Source organism: Balaenoptera borealis (assembly GCF_965194805.1).
Source record: "Balaenoptera borealis genome assembly, chromosome: 11".
NCBI classification, from domain to species: Eukaryota; Metazoa; Chordata; class Mammalia; order Artiodactyla; family Balaenopteridae; genus Balaenoptera; species Balaenoptera borealis.
The window spans coordinates 94,583,414-94,599,556 of NC_138868.1; the positions used below are offsets into that span (position 1 = coordinate 94,583,414).

The 16,143-nt window shown below is 38.4% G+C and overlaps 1 protein-coding gene across 1 annotated transcript in view; it reads left to right on the forward strand.

Annotated features, from left to right (window-relative positions):
* Positions 1-16,143, forward strand: part of NXPE2 (neurexophilin and PC-esterase domain family member 2) — a 94,700-nt gene that overhangs the window by 39,952 nt on the left and 38,605 nt on the right.

Genomic DNA, 16,143 nt, shown 5'->3' on the forward strand with positions numbered 1-16,143 from the left:
TTCAAACCACCTTTCTATATTCTGCCTTGTGATGCTGGGGCTGGGATTTTGCAAACCTCAGCTGGGTTCCTACTAGGGTGTGCCATTAAGGGGCACTAGAGAAAGGCTTCAAGACTGAAAGAAGACAAGGGACTGTTCTTTCCTGTCTGCTCTCTGTTCCTGCCTGTGAAGACCAATAAGTAGCCTTTCATCCTGGCAATGGCATCTAATTTCTTTGGGCTCTTCAGGAACTATTCTCATTGCTCTCTCCTCTGACTTTCAACATCTATAAGGGAATGCCCCCTTCTTAGTTTCTTGAGCCCTACTTGACTGGGACCCTCTTTGTAGCTTATGGGTTTTGATAACCCCACCTCTTTCCTATGCTCCCCCAGCCCTGGAGTGGTGGCTGTTTCCTGCAGTTACTCTCTCATGTACCTCACTGTTCCTCCCCTCTGGCTTTTTGAATCCATCAATATCTGTTTAACTCATTCTCTAATAACTTCTCTCTGTTGAAATATCTAGTGTATGGTTTCTGTGTTCTTGAATGGGGCCTGATTGATACAGGTAGGGATTAACCAGGTGAAAGAGAGTGAAGGATACCCCAGACAGAAGGAAGAGAAAGAACAAAGCCATGAAGGCAAGAATGAGCACAAGGTAATTTAGAACCTGGTCAGACATGTAGGGCAAGTGAGGAAAGGAACAGGATAGGAAGATAATGGCAGTGGATAGGGACTGAGACTTGTCCTTATATTTTTCTTTACAAAATATCCATGTTTGTTAATCTTTTAATGGACACTGTAAATATAGAATCAGACTAGCAGGACATGACTTTTGGATTAGTAGAATTAGAACCTTGGAAAATCCTTCCCCCCAAAACCAACTGGACAAAATTATCAAAAACAACTATTTCAGAACTCAGAAGTTAACCAAATGCATGCAACAAATAGAGAAGCATTTATTTGAGAAAAAAACTACTGAATCTTGATAAGAAGAGTGGAATCTCTGACATTTTAACTTAGGGATGCTCTCATCCCGCTCCCAGCTCCACAGAGCAGTAGCCATGAGGAATGGCAGCTGGAGGGGACTGAGCTGATTTAGAGATCCACAGAAAAGCCCTACCCTCAGGGATGATTTTGGAAATAGTAACAATCCAGAGACAACTTCTGAAATAGTCATTTGAGGAGCAACATGGACCCTCTTCCCAGTGAAACAACCATAACTGGTGAAAATTATAAAACAAAGATTTAAAGTCTCTGAAAGTTATCCTAAGGGAGTACAGCAAATGAATAAACAATTTAAAAAGAAAATCTACTAAATCTTGGTTAGAACAGCAACAGTTTATGGCATTTGAGAAATGAAATGCTCCCTTCCTCCACCCATTTCCCCCCCACCCAGTTCAGGATGACAGAAATTCCATTCTGGTGGATTCAAGCAAGAACACAGGGCTTCCCCTTTCCCCAGCTTCCAGTAGAGGGTATATTCCCCAGAAGGGTCAAGCCACCAGCATTTCTCACCCCCTCCACCTCCATGTTGTAGAAGTTCTATTCCAGGCAAGAATGACTGACAAATTGAGGACTCTCTTCCTCCTCCTAGCCTCTACTTGTAGGGCACAAATTCTATTCCAGGTGTGGTAGAGTAATAATCCTGGGCCCAAGTCACCCCCATCCAGCTTACTTGCTGGGAGAGACAAGCTGAGAGGATCTGTGTGCAGAGCTAGCATGTCACTCTGAGAAAAGTGGGCCACTGTCCCTGCCTCAGTTCTGGAGCAATTGCAGAGGTTTTGGAAAGGCAGGACATAGAACAGAATGCTTCAAAGTTCTCCCTGAGAAAACTGACTTTATTTGGGAAGTTCAAACCTAAGGCCACTCTCAAAAACCAGTGGAGATATTGGAGGTAGGCAATTAAGAGGAGGCTGGTAGTTACTTGAGAGCAACAAGCTAAACCACAGACTGACTAGTTTGCCAGAGAGAACCCATAGAAAGAGAAAGCTAAGAGCCCTCTGGAGTTGGAACAAACCTCAATGACTCATCTCAAACATTGCCCATGCGAAGCGGCCCACATTTAATTGGATTGGTGAAAAATAATGGAGCAATCAATCAGCAATTACTGGGACCTAACAGCTGGATGTTATACCAATAGATGCAGAGAGCTTAACAGAGAGATCAGGGTAAAAGATGGTCAAAGAGAACCTTGATAAAACCACTGTCAACTCAGGGTGATTGTGTGCACGCCCAGGGTTACACCTTCTAAGGAGTAACACTAAAGGCTGCATACTCCAGGAGAAATAGACTTTACTAAAATAGTCAAGCAAAAAACTAAACGAATAAACAAGCAAACAACAACAACATCCAGCTCCAGACAGGAAGATCAGTGTATACAGTTACTACAATATACTATCTGAATTGTTCAGTTTTCAACAACACCAGCAGAAAAGAGACATGAAAAGAAACAGGAAATTATGACCCCAAAACAGGAAAAAAATAAATAAAAGCAAACAACAGAAATTGCCCTAGAGAGGACCAAGGTGTCAGACCTAGTAGGCAAAAACTTCAAAACAACAATTATAAATACAGGCATACCTTGGAGATATTGTGGGTTTAGTTCCAGACCACTGCAATAAAGTGCATATCACAATAAAGTGAGTCAAATGATTTTTTTTGGTTTCCCAGGGCATATAAAGATTATGTTTACACAATGCCAAAATCTATTAGGGGTGCAATAGCATTATGTCTAAAAAATGTACATACCTTAGTTTAAAAGTACTTTATTGTTAAAAAAATGCTAACCATCATCTAAGTCTTCAGCGAGTCATAAACTTTCTGCTGGTGAGGGGTCTTGCCTCGATATTGATATTGATATTGCCTAGATATTGACCGCTCAGGGTTGCTGAAGCTTGAAATGGCTGTTGCAACTTAAAATAAGACAACAATAAAGTTTGTCACATTAATTGACTCTTCCTTTCATGTACGATTTCTCTGTACCATGCGATGCTGTTTGGTAGAATTTTACCAACAGCGGAACTTCTTTCAAAATTGGAGTCACTCCTCTCAAAGTTTGCTGTTGCTTTATCAACTAAGTTTATGTAATATTCTAAATCTTTTGCTGTTATTTCAACAATCTTCAAGCATCTTCACCAGAAGTGGATTCCATCTCAAGTAACCACTTTCTTTGCTCATCCATAGGAAGCAACTCTTCATCTGTGGAAGTATTATCATGAGATTATAACAATTTATTCACATCTTCAGGCTCCACTTCTTAATCTAGTTCTCTTGCTATTTCCACCACATCTGCAGTTGCTTCCTCCACTGAAGTCTTGAACCCCTCAAAGTCATTCATTTGGGTTGGAATCAACTTCTTCCAAACTCCTGTTACTGTTGATATTTTGACCTTTTCCCATGAATCACCAATGTTCTTAATGGCATCTAGAATGGTGAACATTTTCCAGAGATTTTAAATTTACTTCGCCTAGATCTGTCAGAGGAATCATTATCTATGGCAGCTATTGCCCTACAAAATGTATTTCTTAAATAATGAGACCTGAAAGTCAAAATTACTCCTTGATCCATGGGCTGCAGAATTGATGCTGTGTTAGCAGGCATGAAAACATTAATAATTTTGTTCAGCTGCATCAGAGCCCTTGGGTGACCAGGTGCATTGTCAGTGAGCAGTAATATTTTGAAAGGAAACTTTTCCTTTTCCTGGACAGTAGTTCTCAACAGTGTGCTTAAAATATTTAGTAAACCATGTTGTAACTAGATGAGCTATCATTCAGGCTTTGTTGTTTCATTTACAAAGCACAGGCAGAGTAGACTTAACATAATTCTTAAGGGCCTTAGGATTTTGGGAATGGTAAATGAGCATTGGCTTCAACTTAATGCCACCAGCTGCATTAGCCCCTAACAAGAGAGTCAGCCTGTTCTTTGAAGCTAGACACTGACTTCTCCTCTCCAGCTACGGAAATCCTAGATGTCATTTTCTTCCACTATAAAGCTGTTATGTCTACACTGAAAATCTTTTGTTCAGTATAGCAACCTTCATTGATTAAGCTAGATCTTCTGGATAACTTGCTGCAGCTTCTACATTAGCACTTACTGCTTCATGTTGCACTTTTATGTTACGGAGATGGCTTCTTCCTTTAAATCTTATGAACCAACCTCTGCTAGCTTCAAACTTTTTTTTCTGTAGCTGTCTCACCTCTCTTAGCCTTCATAGAATTGAAGAGAGTTAGGGCCTTTCTCTGGATCAGGTTTTGGCTTAAGGGAATGCTGTGGCTGGTTTGATCTTCTATCCAGACTACTAAAACTTATGCCATATTAGCAATAAGGCTGTTTTGTTTTCTTATCGTCTGTGTGTTCACTGGAGGAGCACTTTTTATTTCCTTCAAGAACTTTTCCTTTGTATTCACAGCTTGGATAACTGTTTGGTGCAAGAGGCCTGTCTCAGCTTTTGACATGCCTTCCTCACTAAGCTTAATCATTTCCAGTTTTTGATTTAAAGTGAGAGACATGCAAATTTTCCTTTCACTTAGAAGCCACTGTAGGTTATTGACTGACCTAATTTCAATATAGTTGTGTCTCAGGGAATAGGGAGGCTTGAGGAGAAAAAGAGAGCAGTATGGTGGAGCAGTCAAAACACATGCATTTATCAATGGAGTTCACTGTGTTAAATGAGTATGGTTCTTGGTGCCCCAAAATAATTAAAATAGTAACATCAAAGATCACTGATCACAAATCACCATAACAAATATAACAATATTGAAAAAGTTTGAAATATTGCAGGAATTACCAAAATGTGACACAGAGACATGAAGTGAGTAAATGCTATTGGAAAATTGTGCTGATAAACTTGCTTGATGCAGAGTTGCCACAAACCTTCAATTTGTAAAAAGCACAATATCTACAAAATGCAAAAAGTGAAGTGCAATAAATGGAGTATGCCTGTATATTCAAAGAACTGAAGGAAATTCTGCTTAAAGATGTTAAAGAAAGGTATTATGACAATATCTCATCAAAGAGATCATCAGTAAAGAGAAATTATTAAAAAAATAAAGAAACAAATAGCAAAATAGAAATTTTAGAGTTGAAAAATACAATAGTAGACTTGAAAAGAAAAGCTCAACAGTATATTTGAATTGGCAAAGTACTATATTTGAAGATAAATTGATAGAGATTATAGAGGAATAGAGAGAAATATCATGAGAAAAATAGATAGATCCTCATAGACATGTGGCACAATTTAAGCACACTGACAAATACATCCTGGGAGAGCAACAGGAGAGGGGATAGAGAGAAAAGAGTAGAAAAAGTATTTGAAGAAATAATCATTGAAAATTTCTCAAATTTAATGAAAAACACTAATCTACACATCCAAGAAGCTCAACCAACTCCAACTCGGATAGTATAGAGATCCACATCCAGACACATCAATGAAAGTGTTGAAAAACGAAGTGTAAATCTGTAAATCAGAAAGATAAAAATGAAAAGAAATAGGTGAAAGATTTTAAATCACAGTTTCAATTTCAGTGCTTGTGATTGGTCTGTTCATATTTTCTATTTCTTCCTGGTTCAGTCTCAGAAGGTTGTGTATTTCTAAGAATTTGTCCATTTCTTCCAGGTTGTCCATTTTATTGGCATATAGTTGCTTGTAGTAATCTCTCATGATCCTTTGTATTTCTGCAGTGTCAGTAGTTACTTCTCCTTTTTCATTTCTAATTCTACTGATTTGAGTCTTCTCTTTTTTTATCTTGATAAGTCTGGCTAATGGTTGATCAATTTTGTTTATCTTCTCAAAGAACCAGCTTTTAGTTTTATTGATCTTTGCTATCGTTTCCTTCATTTCTTTTTCATTTATTTCTGATCTGATCTTTATGATTTCTTTCCTTCTGCTAACTTTGGGTTTTTTTGGTTCTTCTTTCTCTAATTGCTTTAGGTTTAAGGTTAGGTTGTTTATTTGAGAAGTTTCTTTTTTCTTGATGTAGGCTTGTATTGTTATAAACTTCCCTCTTAGAACTGCTTTTGCTGCATCCCATAGGTTTTGGGTCGTTGTGTTTTCATTGTCATTTGTTTCTAGGTATTTTTTGATTTCCTCTTTGATTTCTTCAGTGATCTCTTGGTTATTAAGTAGTGTGTTGTTTACCCTCCATGTGTTTGTATTTCTTACAGATTTTTCCTGTAATTGATATCAAGTCTCATAGCATTGTGGTTGGAAAAGATACTTGATACAATTTCAATTTTCTTAAATTTACCAAGGCTTGATTTGTGACCCAAGATATGATCTATCCTGGAGAATGTTCCATGAGCACTTGAGAAGAATGCGTATTCTGTTGTTTTTGGATGGAATGTCCTATAAGTATCAATTAAGTCCATCTTGTTTAATGTATCATTTAAAGAATGAAATCAGAACACTCCCTAACACCATACGCAAAAATAAATTCAAAATGGATTAAAGACCTAAATGTAAGACCAGACACCATCAAACTCTTAGAGGAAAACATAGGCAGAACACTCTATGACATATATCACAGCAAGATCCTTTTTGACCCAGCTCCTAGAGAAATGGAAATAAAAACAAAAATAAACAAATGGGACCTAATGAAACTTAAAAGCTTTTGCACAGCAAAGGAAACCATAAACAAGATGAAAAGACAACCCTCAGAATGGGAGAAAATATTTGCAAATGAAGCAACTGACAAAGGATTAATCTCCAAAATATACAAGCAGCTCATGCAGCTCAATATCAAAAAAACAACCCAATCCAAAAATGGGCAGAAGACCTAAATAGACATTTCTCCAAAGAAGATATACAGATTGCCAACAAACATATGAAAGAATGCTCAACATCATTAATCATTAGAGAAATGCAAATCAAAACTACAGTGAGATATCATCTCACACCAGTCAGAATGGCCATCATCAAAAAATCTACAAACAATAAATGCTGGAGAGGGTGTGGAGAAAAGGGAACCCTCTTGCACTGTTGATGGGAATGTAAATTGATACAGCCACTATGGAGAACAGTATGGAAGTTCCTTAAAATACTAAAAATAGAACTACCATATGACCCAGCAATCCCACCACTGGGCATATACCCTGAGAAAACCATAATTCAAAAAGAGTCATGTACCAAAATGTTCATTGCAGCTCTATTTACAACAACCAGGACATGGAAGCAACCTAAGTGTCCATCAACAGATGAATGGATAAAGAAGATGTGGCACATATATACAATGGAATATTACTCAGCCATTAAAAGGAACGAAACTGAGTTATTTGTAGTGAGGTGGATGGACCTAGAGACTGTCATACAGAGTGAAGTAAGTCAGAAAGAGAAGAACAAATACCATATGCTAACACATATATATGGAATCTAAAAAAAAAAAGAAAAAAAGAGAAAAAAGTGGTCAGAAGAACCTAGGGGCAAGACGGGAATAAAGATGCAGACCTACTAGAGAATGGACTTGAGGACACGGGGAGGGGGAAGGGTAAGCTGGGACAAAGTGAGAGAGTGTCATGGACATATATACAATACCAAACGTAAAATAGATAGCTAGTGGGAGGCAGCCACATAGCACAGGGGGATCAGCTCGGTGCTTTGTGACCACCTAGAGGGGTGGGATAGGGAGGGTGGGAGGGAGGGAGATGCAAGAGGGAAGAGATATGGGGACATATGTATATGTGTGACTGATTCACTTTGTTATAAAGCAGAGGCTGAGACACCATTGTAAAGCAATTATACTCCAATAAAGATGTTAAAAAAAAAAAAAGAAATAGGTGAAGGAGATTAAGAGGTACAAACTTCCAGTTGCAAAATAAATGAGTCATGGGTATGAAATGTACAGTGTGGGGAATATAGTCAATAGCTATGTAGTATATTTTTATGGTGACAAATTGTAACTAGACCTATCATGGTGAACATTTTGATATGTATAGAAATATAGAATCACTGTGTTGTGCAATAGTAACTAACATAGTGTTGTAGGTCAATTATACTTCAAAAAGTAACAAAGTCATAGCAGAAGAGATCAGATTTGTGCTTACCAGAATCGGGGGTGGGGGGGTGGAGAGTGAATTGGATGAAGGCAGTCAAAAGGTACAAACTCGCAGTCAAGAAATAAATTAGTGCTAGGGATGTAATGTACAACATGCTAAATATAATTAACACTGCTCTTCATTATATATGAAAGTTGTTAAGAGAGTAAATCCTAAGAGTTCTCATCACAAGGAAAAATATTTTATTTTTTACATTTCTTTAATTTTGTATCTATACGAGATGATGGATGTTCACTAAACTTTTTGTGGTCATCATTTCATGATGTATGTAAGTCAAGTCATTATGCTGTTCACCTTAAACTTAAACAATGCTGTACGTCAATTATATCAATAAAACTGGAAGGAAAAAAAGAAAAAGAAAAATGACTAGTCATGTGCAAGGAAACCTCAGTAAGATTAATAGTCGACTTCTCATTAGAAACAATGGATCCTGAAGACAGTAGGATAAATATTTAAAGTGCTAAGAGGAAGAGAAAAAAAAAACCCCAAAACTCATCAACCAGACTTTTATCCAGCAAAACTATTTTTCACAAATGAAGGTTGAGAAAAAAAGACATTCCCAGATGAACAAAAATGGAGAGAATTCATTGCTAATAGACCTGCATTACAAGAAATAGTAAGGGAAATTCTTCAGGCTAAAAGTAGGTGACCCAGAGAATAATTTGAATTGACACACACATGTAAAAGGTGACTACAGAACTTAACTACCATGAATATTGAGAATCTACTGTATATGGTAATTGCTAGAACAACAATTAAAATTTTTTTAAATAGTCAAGATATCATTAAGAGAATTAAGAGTTACACTAGAAAATATTCATTTAATACAAACAAAGCAGTAAACAAGGAACAGAGGAACAAAAAGACATGGGACACACTGAAAACAAAACAAAACAAAAAAGCAACTATCTCAATGATAACATTAAATGTGAGTGGATCAATCAGTCCAATCAAAAGACAGAGACTGCCAGATTGGTTAATAAGACAACATCCAAATGTGTGCTGACAAAGTAGCTACACTACATTTAATGATACTAACAGAATGAAAGTAAAATGAAGGCAAAAGACATATCATTCATATAGCAGTCATAAGAAAACTAGAGTTGCTATACCAATACCAGACAAAATAGACTTTAAAACAAATAATGTTAATGGAGATAAATAGGAACATTTTCTAATGATAAAAGGGTCAATCCATCATGCATATATAGCAATTAGAAAAATATATGTATCTAATAATAGAGCTCCAAAATACATGGAGCAATAACTGACAGAATTAAAGGGAGAAACAGACAATTCAACAATAATGGAGACTTCAATATCCCACTTTACCAATGGTTAGAACAACTAGGCAAAATATTGACAAGGAAATAGAAGACTTCAATGTTATAAACCAACTAGACCTCACAGATATCTATAGAATGTTTCATCCAACAAAAGCAGATTACACATACTTATCAAGTGCATGGGGAATATTTTCCAGGAAAGAACATGTACTGTGCCATAAAACAAGCATATCTATCTATCTATCTATCATCTATCTATCTATCTATCTATCTATCATTTATCATCTATCTAACATCATACAGGTGGTCATGGGTTTGCATTCACAGATATGGAAGGCTGACTGTACGAGACTTGAGCATCTGTGGATTTTGGTGTTCTCGGGAAGTGGGGGATGAGGGGGTGTTGAAACCAATACTGATACTGAGAGACAACTGTACTTAGTGGTTTAAGATTGAAAGCTTCCCCTAAGGTAAAGAAAAAGGAAAAGATGCATGCTTTCAACACTGTTATTCAGTATTGTACTGGAGGTTCTAGGCAGGGCAATTAGGCAAGAAAAAATAAGAGACATTCAGATTGGAAAGGAAGAAGTAAAACTATCTCTATTTGCAGGTGATATGACACTCTATATAGAAAATCCTAAGCAATTCACTAAAAACTATTAGAACTATTAGCTTCAGTTGCTGAAGCTGGAAGTGGGAAAAAGAAGGGACTGAATATGGAGACAAGGGATCTTTTGGGGATGATAAAAATGTTCTGAAATTGATTTTAGGTAGTGGTTTCATAATTAGGTAAATTTATTAAAAGTCAGTGAATGGGTTTTATCGTATGGATATTATAGCTTAATAAAGCTGTTAAAACAAAAATAAATACAGTTATGTGGGATATATGTTCAAATACTGGAATGCATCACATACTAGAAACATACTGAGGGAAAATCAGTTCACTCTGTTTGGGGTTGAAGGGTACTAAACATGAGACAAACATGGAATGAAAACCATTCTTGGTTTTGTCTATACCTGAACAACCCCAAAATCCATTAAATACAATTACTTGTAGTCTTTCTAAAGTTAGAGTTGAAGCCAGTCCACCATGAGGTTGGTGCAGAGAAGGGGTTCACATAAATGCTGATGGTAGGAGCCAAGGGCGCAGAACCCACATTTTGGCACTGCTTTGTTATTTTCTCCTAGTGTTCTGTGAATATTTTATGTAGAAAGCTATATGAGACAGTAGCATTTGGAAATGGGGAGCTTCTCAAATGTCATCTCAAAGGTCTCCTTCCTATACATTCCCTTTAACAACAATTTCTTTTTTGGTTGGACACATACTTTTTTATTTGCTTGCAGATTCTCATTGAAGTTTGTGCGGGTGGAACAGCAGATGCTGTGATGCTTGGTAAATGCCTTTTTGTTGTTATTGTTAAAATTTTAATTTTTTGAGAGTATAATTGATTTACAATGTTGTGTTAGTTTCAGGTGTACAATAAAGTGATTCAGTTATAAATATACATTTATTCATGTTTTAAGATTCTTTTCTCTTATAGGTTATCCCAGAATATTGAGTAGAGTTCCCTGTGCTATACAGTATGTCCTTGTTAGTTATCTCTCTTGTACACAGCAGTGTGTGCATGTTTATCCCTTGCTCCTGATTTATCCCTCCCCACCACGTTTCCCCTTTGGTAACCAGAAGTTTGTTTTTGATATCTGTAAGTCTGTTTCTGTTTTGTGAATAAGTTCATTTGTATCATTTTAAAAATTATATTCCACATATGTGTAACATCATATGATATTTGTCTTTCTTTGTCTGACTTACTTCACTTAGTATGATAATCTCTAAGTCCATCCATATAGTTGCAAATGGCATTATTTCATTCATTTTTATGGCTGAGTGATATTACACTGTATATATGTACCACATCTTCTCTATCCATTCCTCTGTCAATGGACATTTAGGTTGTTTCCATGTCTTGGCTATTGTAAATAATGCTTCAATGTTCATTGTTCATTGCAGCACTGTTTAGAATAGCCAAGACATGGAAGCAACTTTTAACAACCGTTTAAATAAAAATGCCTAGAAATTTGTTAGTGATACAAAAGGACATGTCAGCTGGTAGGTCACTATGACCTCTGATGGCCTCACATGGGCACTGGGTATCAGGTATTTCAATATAGGTGGCAAGGAGCCAGTGGACAATTAGGGTTGCCATCAACAGAGCTGCTTTCAAATAATTAAATCTCCACCTTCTTCTGTGGAGTTCCTCCTCTTTTTGAGGATCATTCTCTTCTGCTAATACCCATCACCACTCTTTTTTATTTGCCATCTATCAATCTTTCCCTTACATTGTAAAAGACTTTAGTATTGAGTTCATGACCCTCTTTCCCACCCCAAATCCTGCTCTCACTCTGTGTGTTTTTAATAGTCACATGGATGACACATCTGACATCTAAATCCTCATAGTTTCTTGTCTTTTCAATCCAGTGATCTTCCTCTTCATACCACTGTAATACCAGCTCGTCATTAGCCGTAATTCCCGTGCCACTTCACGACTCCCCTTAGTGAGTACATCCTCCTTTTCTTCCTGTAGCCTCCACACTTTTTCACTTTTACTATTCTAATAAGTTATTAGATTGCTTAGACTGGGGGTCATAGGCAAATTTTTCTGTCAAGGGTCAGATCGTAAAAATTTCAGCCTTTTGGGTCATATGAGCTCTGTCACAGTTACTCAAATCTGTTGTTTCAGGGAAAAAGCAGCCCTAGACAATATGTAAGCAAATGGGAATGGCTGTCTTCCAAGAAACACTTTATTTACAAAAACAGGCCACAGATCAGATTTGGTCCATGGCCATGGTTTATATTCCTCTCCGCTGAGTTTAGACTCAAGCCTAGACATGGGCTTACACAAGAATAAGCAAAAAAAAAAAAAAGAAAGAATAAGCAAATAATTTTACTTTTCTGAGTCTCCCTTTCTCTATCTGTGTATTGGGGATGATGCTTTCTAACTCTCCAAGTTTATGAGAATTAAATGAGACGATGTACCACCAGCCTCATGTAATCGATAGCATGCAGTACTCAGGAAATCCATGTTTTTTAAAAGGGGTACTAATAAAATCTTTTTTGTAGGCTGAGTTCTGAATGAGTTGAGGAATTAGAAAAAAGCAAATGGAGAGCAATGCCTTACCCCAAAATTCACTGTTATGTATAAGAAAGCTGTAATTGGAGACGGTGTCTTATATCTGTAGGCAAGCGGCCTTTCTAATACTGAACTCCAGAATCAGAGAAGCTTACCTACACCATCCAGGCGGCACTAGACCAAGTCAGGCTTTCTCAAACAGGTAGAGGAGACTGGCTACCTTCTTACAAAAAATCATTAAGGTCCGTCCAAATGGATGGAAATATCAGGAGTGGGTTCTTAATGTTCTGCCTAGAGCAAATGTTCGTTGCCTTCCCCCACTGTTCCCAGACTGGAGGTTTATGTTCATGAGGTCAAGGCAACCTCTCCCACAAGGGTGTTGGCAGCACATTCACACTTTCTCATAGTTTCCTGAGTGTGTGCCAGGGGAGGTTCTCTGAGTTTAGCTCAAACTTCTCTGTGAATGTGTTCCAAAAGCAGACTAGAATGGATTTTAACCTCCCAGGGCCTATGGACGTGGCGAAAAAAAGACCCTGCTAAGGGATTAACATTGCTTGGCCATCTTTTCTTTTATCTTAAAAAAAACTTTATGCCAATGTTGCATTTCCCAAGGGGTATGCTGAAGTTTAAATTGACAAAATTGTCTAAGTTATTTACCAATTAAATGGCTTTAATCACCCCCTCCCGCACCAAATCATTGAGTAAAATTAACACTATGGGAAAATGTACTCTTGGAGTACCTAAGTACCCTCTTCCCCGCAAATGTGTCCTCATACTACCCACGCCTTTGGGCAAAAATTTTTAATTTGAGAAGCAAAAGCCAAGACTGATATGTCAACCAAAAATCAGCTTTCCTTCACTACATTTATTTCTTCTCAAATGAGTCTCCAGGACTCAGCCATACCCTGAAACCACCATGCCCATTCCTGTGGGCTGCATGCCCGCACAAGTCAAGGAAGCTCTAGCCTCAGCTCAACTGCTGGCACGATGACCTCAGGCCACTTTTGTAGCCCTTCTCCGTGTCCCAGGCTCTTTGTTACACTGGGGTGGTAGTATGTATCCTGACTAGCTCAGCAAGTCTTATGCAAACAAAATGAGTTAATTATATATTTTAGGGGTACAAAGCATGTGTCTGTTTACTATGCTATTATCTATGGGGCTGTGGTAATTATGCTGTGGCTCAGAGCACACATTTATCATCAAAGATTTAGGGAGCCAAGTGTTATCACTTAGTTCTACACAAGAGAGAAGGCTTTTAGGGTTTAGTTTAAGAATACTGGGCCCACTGTTATCATTGTCACAATACAGTAGTACATGGCAGTAGAGAGAAACATGCCTTATAAGGTGTGGGGAGGGACCGGCGGGATCTGTATCTCTTTTCTTTCAATACATTCCTTTAGAAATTATCTACTGAATCTCTGTGCCAATCTTCTGCATGCTGTGATCACAGCCTTGATATCCATAGTTATATGGATATGTGCCTGGACGGATTGGTACAGATGCAAACAAACAAATGTTATATGTACATACATATATCATATATGTGAAATATACATATGTATATCTATATACATATCTCTCCCTAGGTATCTCTGTCTCTATAGCTATCTCCATGCAGAGCAATGCAAATTGAGCATGGCTGGTATAATATGGTGGTAACAGGTCACCTGGTAGGTGGCTGCATTGTGACTACTTTACCACTGTTAGTGACAATGATTCCCCATGCCCATAGAATTTGCTCTTTTGGATTCTCTCCTATCCTGTTACAGATGCAGAGTGCAGTGAGATTTAGACCTATGGCTCCTCCTCTTATGGCCTGAGATTGATTTTATTCATTCATTCATTCATTCATTCATGCCACGACTGCGCCCCGCCCCGCCATATGAGGGATCTTAGTCCCCCGACCAGGGATCGAACACGCGCCCCCTGCAGTGGAAGCGCGAAGTAGTCGTAACCACTGGACCGTCAGGGAAGTCCCCTGAGATTTAATTTAAATCATCATTGTTGGAGTGCTTAATGGATGCAGTTGTTTAGACCAAGGGAAAGTGTTTCCAAAGAACACACTCCAAAGATTGAGAAGAACCAGCCAAATCAAATCTCAGTCATTCAAGAACCGTGGACGAGGGCTTCTGTTTTCCTTCTTTCCAGTTTTTCCGATACTTCTGCTACTGTGGAAGTGACTAATTTCCACATGACAGCGAAACGAGGGCATAAGCAAAGGAAATCCACCAAGTAAATAAGTAAATAAATAACTACGTAAGACCTCAACCAAAGGTGACCCTGGGCTGGGATTAGATATGTCCGTTCTCTGAAACGAACTCCCTCCTGGCTTCTTTCTCTGGCTCTGTGGAGTGAGCAAGGGCATTTCATCGCTGGGGAGGGCTGTGATTCTACCTGGCACATTCTGGCCACAAATGGCATTTCAGCTTTTTTTTTTTTTTTTTTTTTTATTAATTTATTTATTTATGGATGTGTTGGGTCTTCGTTTCTGTGCGAGGGCTTTCTCTAGTTGTGGCAAGCGGGGGCCACTCTTCATCGCGGTGCGTGGGCCTCTCACTGTCGCGGCCTCTCTTGTTGCGGAGCACAGGCTCCAGACGCGCAGGCTCAGCAATTGTGGCTCACGGGCCCAGTTGCTCTGCGGCATGTGGGATCTTCCCAGACCAGGGCTCGAACCCGTGTCCCCTGCATTGGCAGGCAGATTCTCAACCACTGTGCCACCAGGGAAGCCCGGCATTTCAGCTTTTGATCAGTGAAGCTTATAGGCTTCGAGACTCCAGTCCCGAAGTAAATGCAAAGACTGCTTTATCCGAAGAAACTCAGGACGGCTGTAATTCCTGTGAGAAAATATGTGAATATGATGGAGGAGATATTCATCCATAGGTACCGTACTGCAGAGACAGGAGGGAGAACCATAGACCAGTCGGTGCTTTTCAAATGGTACATTGCAACCCTTTAGGGGATAGTAAAATTATCTTATTTGGGCATGAAAAATACTTTAAAAATGGAATAGAGTAGTATAGAGTAAAATAGAATAACTAGAAAATATCACAGTACATTGCATGCAGTAAGGATAAGGATTGTTTTATGAAACTTTGGGGTGTGTGTGTGTGTATGTGTGTGTGTGCCCTGAAATGAGATTTGATATGATGTTCTTACTGTGGGCCCCAGGCAAAAGAAGTTTGGGAAACGCTGCTGTAATTTAACTCTTTGGCACATACTTTTGGTATTCTGGGTTTGCAAAACAAAAACTAAAATTCTGGCCACTCAACAATGACCTTCTCTAAAGAATACACTCTTGCCCTTTATGGCAATGTTTCTCAACTACTTTAGCATGAGGTGATTAAAAACCTGAGGTGGAAACAAGCTGCCTAAGAAAACAAAGGGGAGATTTAGAAGGAAGCCCCCAGAAGCATGTAAGACAAGGGAGAGTGGATACTAGATAATGCATATGTGCGTGCATGCATGCATGCGTGTGTGCATGTGTGTGTATCTGAGAGAGATTTAGAGACCAGAGTTCATCAGAGGGCATCAGAAAAAAAGTGTTTCTTGGGGTAAACAGTCATGAGAGAAAAGGCTCAGAGCCCTGATGTGATTCCAAACGAAAGAGTTCATCTGAGCGTCAGAAACCAGGAGTTCTTTCCTGCCTCACCCAGTTCAGCTCTCTGCTTTGTGGAGGACAATTGTTTCTGATTTCTAATAGAA